The sequence below is a fragment of the Triticum urartu genome, chromosome 7A, assembly GCF_056163025.1.
Source record: "Triticum urartu cultivar PI428250 chromosome 7A, HENAU_Tu73, whole genome shotgun sequence".
In the NCBI taxonomy this organism is placed as follows: Eukaryota; Viridiplantae; Streptophyta; class Magnoliopsida; order Poales; family Poaceae; genus Triticum; species Triticum urartu.
Window position 1 is genome coordinate 235024046 of NC_141879.1, and position 14678 is coordinate 235038723.

Sequence of the window (14678 nt, forward strand, 5' to 3'; positions counted from 1 at the left end):
TCTAGGATCACTTCTTGATCATAGATTCTCGAACGAGCTTTGCCTTCTCTTCTTGCTCTCATTTGCGTATGTTAGCCACCATATATGCTAGTGCTTGCTGCAGCTCCACCTCACATACCTTTTACCTACCCATAAGCTTAAATAGTCTTGATCGCGAGGGTGTGAGATTGCTGAGTCCCCGTGACTCACAGATTACTTCCAAAACCAGTTTGCAGGTGCCGATGAAACCGTGCAGGTGACGCAACCGAGCTCAAGGAGGGGCTCGATGAAGACTGTGTTCGTTATGTTGTTCCGTGTTTCAATTGATCAGTACAGGAGCCCAGTTGGGACGGTCGGGGATCTGTAGCATTAGGGATAGTCCTCTTTTATTTTGGTTCCATAGTCGGACCTTGTTTGTATCTGGATGATGTAATGTTATATGCATGTATTGAGTGAAGTGGCGACTGTAAGCCAACTATGTACCTCTTTCCTTATTCAGTACATGGGTTGTGTAATGATTACCCCTCTTGCAACATTGCTTACAATGCGGTTATGCCTCTAAGTCATGCTTTGACATGTGGGAGATATAGCCGCATCGTGGGCGTTACAAGTTGGTAATCAGAGCCTTCCCCGACCTTAGGAGCCCCCTGCTTTGATCGAATCGCTGGCGTTGTTGAGTCTAGAAAAATGTTTTGAGTCATTTAGGATTTTATATATCAGAGAGTTAGGAATTCTTTTTACTCCTCAGTCCCTTCGTCGCTCTGGTGAGGCATCCTGACGTAGAGTTTTGACTCTTCTCTTCTCTTCTCAGATTTCACTAAAAAAATTAGGATCACACGGGTATCTTGGAATCGTTCCGATGGTTTTGTAACGAGAACATTGTTCTTGGTGCCTCCTGACATTTAGGGGTTGTGGCAGTGTCCCGGGGAGTTGAGCTCCGAGGTGTTGTCGTCACAATTTTATCGTTGTAGTTCTGGAATACCTGAGTTTCGCCGACATCAAAAATCTCTTTTATGAAGTTGTTGGTGAGACAACCTCGATGCCACCCAGTACTGGGGCGGGAGTTCGGGAGTATTTCCATAACTCGTATAACGGATGCTTTTCGAAGGTTGAGGTAAACGATTTCCAAAGGTTTCTTGGTTATGTGTTGAAGGATGGATATAACTAGATGTAGGATTTGTTAGTTTTGGGTGAGATATTATGCTTCCCCTGTATCCCCAACACTTGATTGCATAACCGGAAAGTTTCGGGAGTTTATAAGTGGGAATTCAAGTAGCTCTTAGGTTATCTTTCCGACAAATGTATGATATGAGATTGGGGTTCGACGCCTAGTGGTCCGCCTATCCACGGTTGGTTTTACAGTGGTCTCGTTGTGTCTTAAAGAGGCCTTGGCTATGCTGACTTGGGGACGCTTCGTATGTCATGTGCACTGCCTTGTACATGATGGTGCTATACGATCGAGCCCGTGTAGGCCCCACCACGAAAACTTCGGACGAAATCTCTATCATATGTTTGTTCTGGCTTATTTTGCAAGCCAATCCTTTGTTTTGTTTTGAGTTGTGGTATTCAAGTTGCTTCGAAGTCAAATGTTGATTCCATACCTTCCCCAAATGGTGTTCTCATACTCCTATGTGAATATCAATCCTTCATGAGAATTGGGATTGTCATGTCAATCTTTTTCGACCGGTGTGTTTCTCTTCAAGTGGATCCGATCATTTCAACATCAGTAAGATCAATTATCATTTCTTCCCAATGGTGTTTGTTTCATCCGTCCCAAGTTGCCTTTGTTTTCTCACCCTCCCTCCCTTTGTTTCTTCAAGGGCTCAGATTTCTGAATCAAGTATCCATTTTATTCATGTGAATTTTCTCCATTCCTTTCTTTCAATGTTCTTACCCGGTGATTCTCATGAAGATACTAACGGAGCCTCAAGTTCATCATTCTTCATTCTTTTTCTTCTCCGGTGGATTCAATTCAAGCTTTTGGTGTTGATCATATCCTTTAACTCATTTCAAATGTCTTCCATGCCGATGCACCTTATTATCATTCCACTTCTCGCTATGCAATTGTTCCGGAGTGCTGAAGATATCTCGAGGTTGTTATCTCATTCGAGCCATTTAATTCAACCGGTGCAATCTCTCTTTTCAAGCAATCTTTTCAACGGTGTTTCTTTTGAGTGGGCCCTAACCCACAGGTCTTTTTCCACGGTCTTACCTGACTCTTCTAATTCTTTCCGGAGTTATTTTCAAATTCATTCAAAGATTGACGTAAGTATGAATTATCATTAGCCAAATGCCTTTCTCCAAGATCTTCCTAATTTTTTTTCATTGTTGGCTCATCCTCTTCGCTTTTCATTCTCCCGGAGTATCTCAACAATTCATGATGGTGTTTTCTCGTCATCACTCTCGGCATTTGAAGACCGAAGAAGAGTTTTCCTCCATATCTTATCCGTTCTCTCAAGGATCCATGGTTTTAGCTTGATGGCATCCTATCATAATTGTTTTTGATTTTGAGAATTCTTTTCACCCATCCGGAGCTTTTCATGAGTTGTTTCCATTTCTTTCCTCCGAAGGTCATCTTTTCAAATATCATTCATTCTAGCTTTCAGCTCTCGTTCTCCAAATCTTACCGGTGCATCACTCAAGTATTATCTAATCAGCTCGTGATCTCTTCATTCTCATGGATCTAAATTCGCTCAACCATCTTCGTTTATTTGCTAATCCTTCCCGGTGTTTCTTCATTTTTTATTCGTTCTTTTTTCAGTTCTTACGGTGGTCCGTTCAAGATTACTTTCCTCTTGTCATCATATCAAGTCAGTCGTTGTTTTCCAAATCCTACCGCTGGTTTGTTGAAGACCTCCTCAAGTTTGTGCTATATCTACCTTAATCCTTTTCAACGAGAATAAGTAGTATGCCAAATCCGTTGCTTGTCATCAATCTAAATTGGTGAAGGATGCCCATAATGTAATTCTTATTCTTTGTTTCACCCAAATGATCAATTCCTTATTCCGGAGGCTAATCAAATTCTCGTTTTCAATTGCTCATCTTTCTTTTCCCGAAGTCCCGAGGTTTCGCCGTTTTATCTCGTCATGAAGATCCATCTAATCATTGCAAGGCTTCAACCTTATTCTTTTCATCCTTCATTTCATTTGATCATTCTTTTATTACCGGAGTTCTTTATGGAGGCTCTACATGATGGTTCATAAAGGATTTAATTCCTTCTCGAAGTTTTCATCGAGATTCTATTCAAAGGAGCTCAATCATTCTTCATCTTACATTTCGAAGTGCAATTCCTTCTACCTTATCTTTTCAGGTGGTGTTATGTCATTTTGACAGTTTCCTTCATGTTTCATGATCGACAAGTTGTTCGAAATGACATATTTTAAAACCATCATTTTCAATTCATTCATGAGATCCTTGGCAACCCATCAATCTCTTCATTGGAGTTATCTTGGGTTATATGTCACCTAAATCCTTCCCTAAGGAATGTTGCTATTGGGGTGCTTATCAATAATCCAAGATTCCTCCTATTCTCACGATGAAAGATTTTTTCATCTCTCCGCTGCTCTCAAGGAAGCAATTGTTTTCGTTTGTGGTAGGTTTTCACCTCAAGTTCTTGAGATGTTTTACATAAGCCCTCAACAAGCCTGTTCTTTTCGTTGTTGATTTCCCAACAACTCCGTTCAATCCTTCTTTTTAAGGATGCTCTCTCAAATTCATCTGAGGTAGAACATGTTGTTTTCTCCTCCGTTCATTCCATTCCATTCTCGCATTTCTTCCGAAGGCATTGTGATGTTGCTCTCTTCGACCCATCATCTTGTTTTGTCAAGATCATGTTCAATTCCTTCTATTTGCAGTCGGAGTGCTGTACAAATTATATCATTCTTTTTCCTCCTCTATCTTGTTTTAACCGGGGTGTTGTCGTAATTGATCTTTATCGTTCCTTCTGCATCTCATTTCTACCGGAGTTCTTGCATGTACTTCCTATCCTTTGTAACACTTTTCTTATGCCGTTCAACCTACAAGGTTCTAGTAATGTTCCTTGTTCCTCTTTCCTAACGGAGTGTTTTCAACTTTGTTCATCCCCGTTGTATTCTTTTCTCGAAGTTGGTCAACCTCTCAAGGTTCTTTGGTTTCACACGTTTGTCAAAGAATCAACTTAGTTTACCGCTTATCTTTCTCTTCCGTTTTCCCTCCGGTGCCATTCTAGATCTCGGGACGAGATCCTCTCATAGTGGTGGAGTGTTGTGACGCCCCGAGACCGATGTGCCAGGTGTCTTCTAGTTATTCGTTGTTGTTGCCTTGTCATTTGCTTGCGTGTCATGCATCTCATATCATGTCATCATGTGCATCGCATTTGCATTCATGTTCGTCTCATGCATCCGAGCATTGTCCCCGTTGTCCGTTTTGCATTCCGGCGCTCCTATGTCATCCGGTGTCCCTTTCTACCTCTTATCGTGTGCGGGTATTAAACGTTGTCGGATTAGACTGAGACTTGTCATGTGGCCTTGGTTTACTACCGGTAGACCGCCTGTCAAGTTTCGTTCCATTTGGACTTCGTCTGATACTCCAACGATTAACCGAGGGACCGAAAAGACCTCGTGTGTGTTGCAGCCCAACACCCCTCCAAAGTGGCCCAAAACCCACCTAAACCTCCTCCATCATCTAGATCGTTCGATCATGATCGCGTGGCTGAAAACCGCACCTCATTTGGACTCTCCTAGCTCCCTCTACCTATAAATAGGTGCCTTCCCCTCCATTTTCGCGGATGAACCCTAATTTTTTCCTCCCCGCGCCACCGGACATGTCTGCCCGGCGGTCGGACACGTCCAACCGCCCGCCGCAGCGAATCCCGTCTCGCCATGTGGCCGCCGTCGTCCCACCGCTGCCGCGGCCCGCGGAGCCCATCCGGGGCCCGCGCGAGCCCATATCGCCGCCGCCACCCCGCGGGAGCCCGCGCCCGCAACCTCGCCGGATCTTCGCGCCGCCTTCACGACCGTCGCCGGCGACCAACTCCGGTGACCGGACCTCGACGCCTCGGCTGCCGGATCTCCCCGCGCCACCCGCCGGCGCGCCCGCCTTGCTCCGCTTCGGAGAACCCCGCACCCGAGCCCGACCTTCTCCGCGCCTCCTCACTCGCTCGCAGTGCGCCGCCGCTTGTCGTCGCCATCACCGGCGACCTTCATCGCCGGAGCAGCCGCCGGATCATGACCCACCAACCTCCTGCGCCGCCCCGCGCCCCTACCTCGCCTCCCGTCGCCTCCAGACGAGCTCCAGCCCGGATCCGGCGAGCTCCGATGGAGGAAGCCCCGGATTCGACCTCCCCGGCCTTCTCCGGCCAACTCCGATGGAATTCCGGTGAGATCTGCCGCCCGCGTTGACTTTCCGCGAGGTCCAAATTTTCTCTAAGTCATTTTGTCCCAGTAGCTTTTAGGCATTTTTGTCATGCTGTAACTCTGCAACCATTGCTCCGATTCGTACGTGTAGGATATCAAAATTTCCGCGAGGTCCAACTTTTGTCATTTTTGCCATGATTAATGTGTGCATGCTATGATCCTGAGCTCTACATGTGTTTTGAAGAATGCAATGCCATCTTTACAGGGGTGTATGCCATGTATTTTTGTGATCTTTGTGGTGACTAGCACAAGCATGCAAAGTAGCTTACTCAATGATGCTGATTTCAGGGACTTAGAATTTCACTAAGTCCTTGCCCTGTCATTATTTTTATGCCATATGTTCATGTTGTTTCCTAGTGATCCCTCCTCTTTTGAGCATGATCAGTAATGATATTTTGTAGATATTGTTGTGCTCTATCGATCCATGTCTTTGTTTGAAATTATGGAGCACCCTAGCTTGAGTCAATCGAGCTCTACTTTTGCTATGAAATGTTCCTAGCAGATTGTTAACATGTTTAGCAATTTTGCCGAGCTTGTTGTTGTTGATCCGTGCATGCTATGTTGTTGTTCTTGCCATGTCTAGCTTCTATGCCATGTCTATTTGCTAGGTGTATGATTAGTTTGTCATGCAATGCCTCGTAGTGAGTGCATCGAGCTCGTAAACATGCCTACTCGTTATCTGTTTTGCCATGCTCCAGTTTTTCACTAAGTCTGAATCTGTTTATGTTTTTGCTATGTTCACATGCTTGCAATTGTATTTTCTGATCCCGTTTGGCTTATGGTCAGTAAGGGACTTTTGTTGTATTCTTTGAGTAGCTACATTCCATGCCTTGCTTTGCCATGATATGTCCCTGTAGCATGTAGTTATCATGCTCTAAACATTGCTTCCTGATGTTAACTTCCCGACATGCTGTTAATTTCACTAAGTCTCAAACCTGTAATCTTTTGCACTTTTGCCATGCTTGTTTGAACCTGCCATGTATTTTGTTGTCATGTTGGGGTGCTGTAGCATGTTGTCCTTGATGCATTTAGAAGGCTACTTGCTGTTTATCGCAGACCGGTGCCATATTTGTTTTGCTTGCCATTTCCAAACTGTGCATCCGATTCCGGTGATCTTTATATCGATTTCGACCAAAATCAACTCCCCTTTCCAGTGGCACTCTTGGATTTCTAAGTTGAGGCCAGGTTCAATCATTCCTTTCCAAATCATGCATATGCATCGCATAACGTATCCCGCATATCATGACATGTTTGGCATCATGTTGTTTGAGCATTGCACGTGGTTGATTGTGTTCCTTTTGCTTGTTGTTCTTGTTTGGGTAGAGTTGGGAGACGAGTACGTGAACGAGGAGCCCATTGAGTACACTTACGAGGATCAAGTCAACTCTGAGAACTTTGTAGGCAAGATGACCATACCCTCGAAATCACTTCTATCTTTGCTTGCTAGATGCTCGCTCTTTTCCTATGCCTATGCTACGATACCTACCACTTGCCTATCATGCCTCCAATATTGCCATGTCAAACCTCTAACCCACCTTGTCCTTGCAAACCGTTGTTTGGCTATGTTACCGCTTTGCTCAGGCCCTCTTATAGCGTTGCTAGTTGCAAGTGAAGATTGGAGATCGTTCCTTGTTGGAACATGTTTATTATTGGGATATCACCATATTATCTTATTTATCTTAATGCACCTATATACTTGGTAAAGGTTGGAAGGCCCGGCCTTATGCCTGGTGTTTTGTTCCACTCTTGCCGCCCTAGTTTCCATCATATCGGTGTTATGTTTCCGGATTTTGCGTTCCTTACACGGTTGGGTTATAATGGGAACCCCTTGACAGTCCGCCTTGAATAAAACTCCTCCAGCAAGGCCCAACCTTGGTTTTACCATTTGCACTAACAACCTAGCCATTTCCTTGGGTTTTCGGAGCCCGAGGGTCATCTTTATTTTACCCCCCCCCCCCCGGGCCAGTGCTCCTCTGAGTGTTGGTCCAAACTGAGCTTCCTGCGGGGCCACCTCGGGGAAACTTGAGGGATGGTTTTACTCGTAGCTAGTCTCATCCGGTGTTGCCCTGAGAATGAGGTACGTGCGACTCCTATCGGGATTCGTCGGCACATCAGGTGGCTTTGCTAGTTTTGTTTCACCATCGTCGAAATGTCTTGTAACCAGGATTCCGAGTCTGATTGGGTCGTCCTGGGAGAAGGAATATCCTTCGTTGACTGTGAGAGCTTGTGATGGGCTAAGTTGGGACACCCCTGCAGGGATTTGAACTTTTGAAGGCCGTGCCCATGGTTATGGGCAGATGGGAAATTGTTAATGTCCGGTTGTAGAGAACTTGACACTCAACTTAATTAAAATGCATCAACCGCGTGTGTAGCCATGATGGTCTCTTCTCGGCGGAGTCCGGGAAGTGAACACGGTGTTGGAGTTATGCTTGAACGTAAGTAGTCTAGGATCACTTGATCATAGATTCTCGAACGAGCTTTGCCTTCTCTTCTCGATCTCATTTGCGTATGTTAGCCACCATATATGCTAGTGCTTGCTACAGCTCCACCTCACATACCTTTTACCTACACATAAGCTTAAATAGTCTTGATCGCGAGGGTGTGAGATTGCTGAGTCCCCGTGACTCACAGATTAATTCCAAAACCAGTTTGTAGGTGCCGATGAAACCATGCAGGTGACGCAACCGAGCTCAAGGAGGGGCTCAATGAAGACCGTGTTCGTTATGTTGTTCCGTGTTTCAGTTGATCAGTAGAGGAGCCCAGTTGGGACGATCGGGGATCTGTAGCATTAGGGGTAGTCTTCTTTTATTTTGGTTCCGTAGTCGGACCTTGTTTTTATCTGGATGACGTAATGTTATATGCATGTATTGAGTGAAGTGGCGACTGTAAGCCAACTATGTACCTCTTTCCTTATTCAGTACATGGGATGTGTAATGATTACCCCTCTTGCGACATTGCTTACAATGCGGTTATGCCTCTAAGTCGTGCTTCGACACGTGGGAGATATAGCCGCATCGTGGGCGTTACATAACTCCTACTCGTCCTCGAGTAGGTAAGTGATAAAAACAGAATTTTTGATGTGGAATGTTGCCTAACATGCCATATCATATTATTTTCTTTATAGCATGGAAATTTGGACTTTTATATTGTTCAAAGCAATACTCTAGTTTTGACATGATAACTTAAATACTCAAGCATATCAACAAGCAACCATGTCTTTCAAAATATCAATGCTAAAATAAGATATCCCTAGCCATCATGCTTAATCATTGATCCATTCATGAAACACACTCGCATATTAACTACACCCAATGCTCAAGCACGATTATAGTGCCACCTAGTTGGTGATTTTATAAGAGAAGATGGAGACTCAAATTAAAAAAATGCATAAAGTAGAAGAAAGGCCCTTCACAGAGGGAAGTAGGGATTTGTAGAGGTGTCAGAGCTCAAAGCGAAAAACTTAGAGATAAATAACATTTTGGGAGGTGTGCCCTTCCCACCAAAGAAAATGACTTAGAGTTCCCAACACTTTCCATGCTAGATATATCATAGGCGGTTCCCAAACAGAAAATAAAGTTTATTCCTTTTTCCTCCATACTTTCACTTTCCATGGCTAACTGTATCCACGGGTGCCTTCCATACCAACACTTTTCCAAGGAATTTATTATTTGACAACATAAAGTCAATTCATTTTTCATTTCGAGACTGGGCATCCCTAATACCATTGCCTTACTCTTGTGCAATGACAAGTGAATAAACACTCATCGTGAGAATAACACATCTAGCATGGAAAATAGTAGCCACCCCTCACCGCTCCGCGAGCAGAACAAACACACAGAAGAGAAGTTTATTTGGAAAATTAGAGATGGCACATACAAATTTGCTTAGAACGGCAAAATAATACCGCATATAGGTAGATATAGTGGACTCATTTGGCAAAATTGGTTTAAAGGTTTTTGTATGCACAAGTAGTGATCATACTTAGTGAAAAATGAAGGCTAGCAAAATATTAAGAAGCGGCCTACCAAGAAACGAATAATCTCATAAGCGAGCATTAAGCATAATTAACACCGAATAATGCACCACAAGTAGGATCTAATTTCATTGCATAATTATTGAATTTCGTGCTTGCGTAGGGAATCACAAACCTTAACAATAATATTCTTACTAAAGCATAATTACTCATCAAGATGACTCACATATCACATCATCATATCTCAAAACTATTACTAAGAATCAAGTTTATTTTGTCCAATGATATTCATGAAAGTTTTATTTATATCCTTCTTGGATATCTATCACTTCGGGACTAATTTTTATGTGTAGATTTTGATAAGCTCAAACAAATATAAGTGAAGATCATGAGCATAATATTTCTTTCTCTCAAATTAATTTAAGTAAAGCAAGAGAGAATTTTCTTGAAAAAATTAATAGCTCTCAAATAAATTGAAGTGAAGCAAGAGAGCATTTCTTCAAAAATACTAAAGCACATCATGCTCAAAAAGATATAAGTGAAGCACTAGAGCAAGTCCATAGCTCATAAAAATTTAAGTGAAGCATAGAGAGAAATGATCAAAAATTATAGATACGTTGGAGACGTATCAGTAAGATGTGCCACAACAGTTTCAGATTCATAACCATAGAAATGATCAGATTCAACCAAACTAATTAACTCGGGATCAATAGAGAATTCATAATCCTTATCAGTAGCAAAGATAGGTGAAGTAGCAAAATTGGGATCATATTTAATTCTAGCATTCAAAGATTTTTCTTTTAGCTTAGCTAACAATTTCTTAAGATCCTCTCTATCATTGCAAGCAAAGAAGTCTCTAGCAGTTCCTTCATCCATAACATAACCCTCCGGTACAATAGGCAATTCATATCTAGGGTGAGAATCATAATCTTCATCATCCATAATATCATTAGTTTCAGTAATTTCATTCTCTCTAACCCTAGAAAGTTGTTCATCAAGAAATTACCTAGTGGCAGCATTATCAAGCATAGAAGTAGTATCATCATAAGCATCGTGCACAACAGAAGTGGCATCATCAGTAACATGCGACATATAGAAATCAATAGTAGGTGCAGGTGTCGCACGTTTACGTAAAACAGAAGGAGAATCAAGTGCAGAGCTATATGGCAGTTCCTTACGTCCCCTCGTAGTCGAGGGATAGATCTTGGTTTTGTTGTCTTTCAGATTCCTCATAGTGATCAACAGATATAAATCCCAAGTGACTCAGAGAATAGAGCTATGCCCCCCGGCAACGGCGCCAGAAAAAGGTCTTGATAACCCACAAGTATAGGGGACCGCAACAGTTTCCGAGGGTAGAGTATTCAACCCAAATTTATTGATTCGACACAAGGGGAGCCAAAGAATATTCTCAAGTATTAGCAGCTGAGTTGTCAATTCAACCACACCTGAAAGACTTAATATCTACAGCAAAGTATTTAGTAGCAAAGTAGTATAGAAGTAACGGTAGCAAAAATAACAGTAGCACTTTTGTAGCAATCATAATAGTGGCAACGGAAAAGTGATGGAGCAAAGATCAATATATGACAAACTTGTAGGTAATGGATCAATGATGGATAATCATGTCGGATGGCATTCATCATGCAACAGTTATAATATAGGGTGACACGGAACTAGCTCTAATTCATCAATATAATGTAGGCATGTATTCCGAATATAGTCATATGTGCTTATGGAAAAGAACTTGCATGACATATTTTGTCCTACCCTCCCGTGGCAGCGGGGTCCTATTGGAAACTAAGGGATATTAAGGCCTCCTTTTAATAGAGTACTGGACCAAAGCATTAGCACTTAGTGAATACATGAACTCCTCAAACTACGGCCATCACCGGGAAGTGTCCCGACTATTGTCACTCCGGGGTTGCCGGATCATAACACGTAGTAGGTGACTATAAGTTGCAATATCGGATCAAGAACACAAATATATTCATGAAACATAATAGGTTCAGATCTGAAATCATGGCACTCGGGCCCTAGTGACAAGCATTAGGCATAGCAAAGTCATAGCAACATCAATCTTAGAACATAGTGGATACTTGGGATCAAACCCTAACAATACTCACTCGATTACATGGTAAATCTCATCCAACCCATCATGGTCCAGCAACCCTACGATGGAATTACTCACACACGGTGGTGAGCATCATGAAATTGGTGATGGGGGATGGTTGATGATGACGATGGCGACGGATTCCCCTCTCCGGAGCCCAAAACGGACTCCAGATCTGCCCTCCCGAGGAAGAACAGGGCTTGTCGGCGGCTCCGTATTGTAAAACACGATGAATCCTTCTCTGTGATTTTTTTTCTCCCCGAACGTGAATATATGGAGTTGGAGTTTAGGTCGGTGGAGGTCCAAGGGGCCCAGAAGGAGGGGTGGCGCGCCCCCACCCTTATGGCCAGGGTGTGGGCCCCCTTCACTGGATTCTTTCACCAGTATTTCTATTAATTCCAAAACTGATATCCGTGAATTTTCAGGTCATTCCGAAGACTTTTATTTCTGCACAAAAATAACACCATGACAATTCTGCTGAAAACAGCATCAGTCCGGGTTAGTTCCATTCAAATCATGCAAGTTAGAGTCCAAAACAAGGGCAAAAGAGTTTGGAAAAGTAGATACGACGGAGACGTATCATGTACCTACAGGCAAGCTTTTGGGCTTTCTGGTCTCCGAGAGAGGCATTGAAGCTAACCCAGAGAAGATTAAGGCTATTACTTCATTGGCTAAACTGGCATGTATCAATGATGTTCGGCACCTGGCGGGTCATATTGCTGCTTTGAGATGATTCATAAGTCGCCAGGGAGAGAAGGCAATCCCTCTGTACTAGATTATGAAGAAAGCAGACCACTTTGTTTGGAGTGATGCGGCTAATGAGGCATTTGAAGCACTCAAGAAACAGCTGGTTGAGCCACCCATCCTTGCAGCTCCTATTGAGAAGGAACCCTTGCTTTTATATGTAGCGGCTAACAGCAGAGCTGTTAGTGTGGCGGTTGTAGTGGAACGAAGGAGACGGGCAAGGAGTACCCAGTACAGAGGTCGGCTTATTATGTCAGTGAAGTGTTAATTGAATCTAAACAATGATACCCACATTGGCAGAAGTTGGTGTATGGGGTGTTCATGGCTAGTCGCAAGCTGAAGCACTACTTTCTCGGCCATCCCATTACAGTTGTCAGTTCTGCACCTTTGGGAGATATTATTCAAAATAGAGAGGCCATAGGACGGGTTGCCAAGTGGGCAATAGAGCTTCTTGGAACTCATGGCTTGAAATATATGCCCAGAACAGCAATCAAGTCTCAGGCTCTTGTGGATTTCATCAATGACTGGACAGAGTTGTAGATGCCCGAGGAGAAGCCGGATAATACATATTGGACTATTCATTTCGATGGGTCCAGGCAACTAGAAGGCTCGGGGCTGGAGTTATTTTGACTTCCCCATGAGGTGACAAATTTTGTTATGTTTTAAGGTTAATGTTTCCTTGCACTAACAATGCGGTTGAATATGAGGCATTACTTCATGGCCTTAGGATGGCTAAAGAGATGAATTTAAGTCGGGTCAGGTGTTTTGGCGATTCATATTTAGTGGCTCAGCAAGTTTCAGGCACTTGGGATTCCAAAGACCCGCTCATGGTGGCTTATCACGGGGCGGTTGACAATATTGCTGGTTACTTCAAAGGTTACCAGGTAGAACATCTTGATCGGAGGAAGAATGAGGCGGCCGATGTGTTAAGCCGGCTGGGGTCTCAATGTAAGTCGGTGCCCCCTAATGTCTTTCTTGATGTATTGAATAATCCTTGAGTCAAATTACCATCAGAGGAGGATCTTGCTATTCCTGACCCGGAGGCACAGTTGGTGGAAGCTCTCCATGTTATTCCTGATTGGACAGTTCCATACTTGGCTTATATGACCCGGGGCGAGTTACCTGAGGATGAAACTTTGGCCAGAGAGATAAACCGGTGGTCTAAGTCTATGACTATTGTCAATGGCGAGTTACACCGATGCAGTGTCACGGGCATGTTCTAGCATTGTGTTTCTCCTGAAGAGGGCCGTGAGATTTTAAGGGAAATCTATGAAGGGGATTGTGGTCATCATGTCGGCTCTAAATATCTTGTGGCCAAAGCTTTCCGACATGGATTTTATTGGTTGACGGCTCATGCTGATGCAGAGGATCTTGTTAGTAAGTGTGATGGCTGTCAGAAGTTCTCTCGATGGGCTCATGTGTTGGATCAAAAATTGAGGATGATTCCAATTACTTGGCCGTTTGCAGTCTGGGGGCTTGATATGGTTGGACCTTTCAAGAGGTCTAAGGAAAAGAAAACCCACCTCCTGGTGGCGGTTGATAAATTTGCCAAGTGGGTTGAGGCAGAGCCAGTTAGCAAGTGTGATGCTGCGACGGCGGTTCAATTCATAAATAAAGTAATCTTCCGTTTTGGTTACCCTCATAGTATCATAACTGATAATGGCACTAATTTGTCTAAGGGTGCTATGAGAGAATTCTGTCAGCATGAGCATATCTGTCTTGACGTCTCTTCAGTGGCTCATCCACAGTCTAATGGTGAAGCCGAGAGGGCTAATCAAGAAATCTTGAGAGGTATCAAACCTCGGCTTATGGTTCCTTTGCAGCGAACACCGGGTTGTTGGGTCGAGGAATTACACTCAGTACTTTGGAGTATCAAAACTACCCCAACAGGTCAACAGGCTATGCGCCTTTTTCATGTTCTATGGGGCAGAGACGGTTCTTCCAAGTGATATCCGTCATGACTCGCCTTGTGTGGCGGCTGATGCTGAAGCTACTAATGAGATAGCACGCCAATATACACTTGATGTGTTGGATGAGGAGCGTGACCTTGTGGCGACTTGTTCGGCGATCTATCAGCAAGACATGCGTTGCTATCATAACCGCAAAGTCAAAACCCGAACCTTTCAAGAAGGCGGCTTGATGCTTTGATTGATTCAAGACCAAACGGATATGCATAAGCTATCCCCACCTTGGGAAGGACCTTTTGTGGTTAGCAAGAACCTAAACAACGGGTGATACTACCTCATTGATATACGAGAACACAAGGACTTGCGTAAGTCGGAGGAGGAGACCCGTCGGCCCTGGAATATTGCTCATCTTCGGCCTTATTACATTTGAGCCACCGGCTTTTGTTGTTGTACATACTTTTATCAATGTATATATTATGATCAATGTAATAAAGCCGACATCCTTGATAATTCAGGGCCTCTGTTGTTTCATTTATAAGCATCTGAGTCTTTATTATTTGTTCATAAGGTCACTT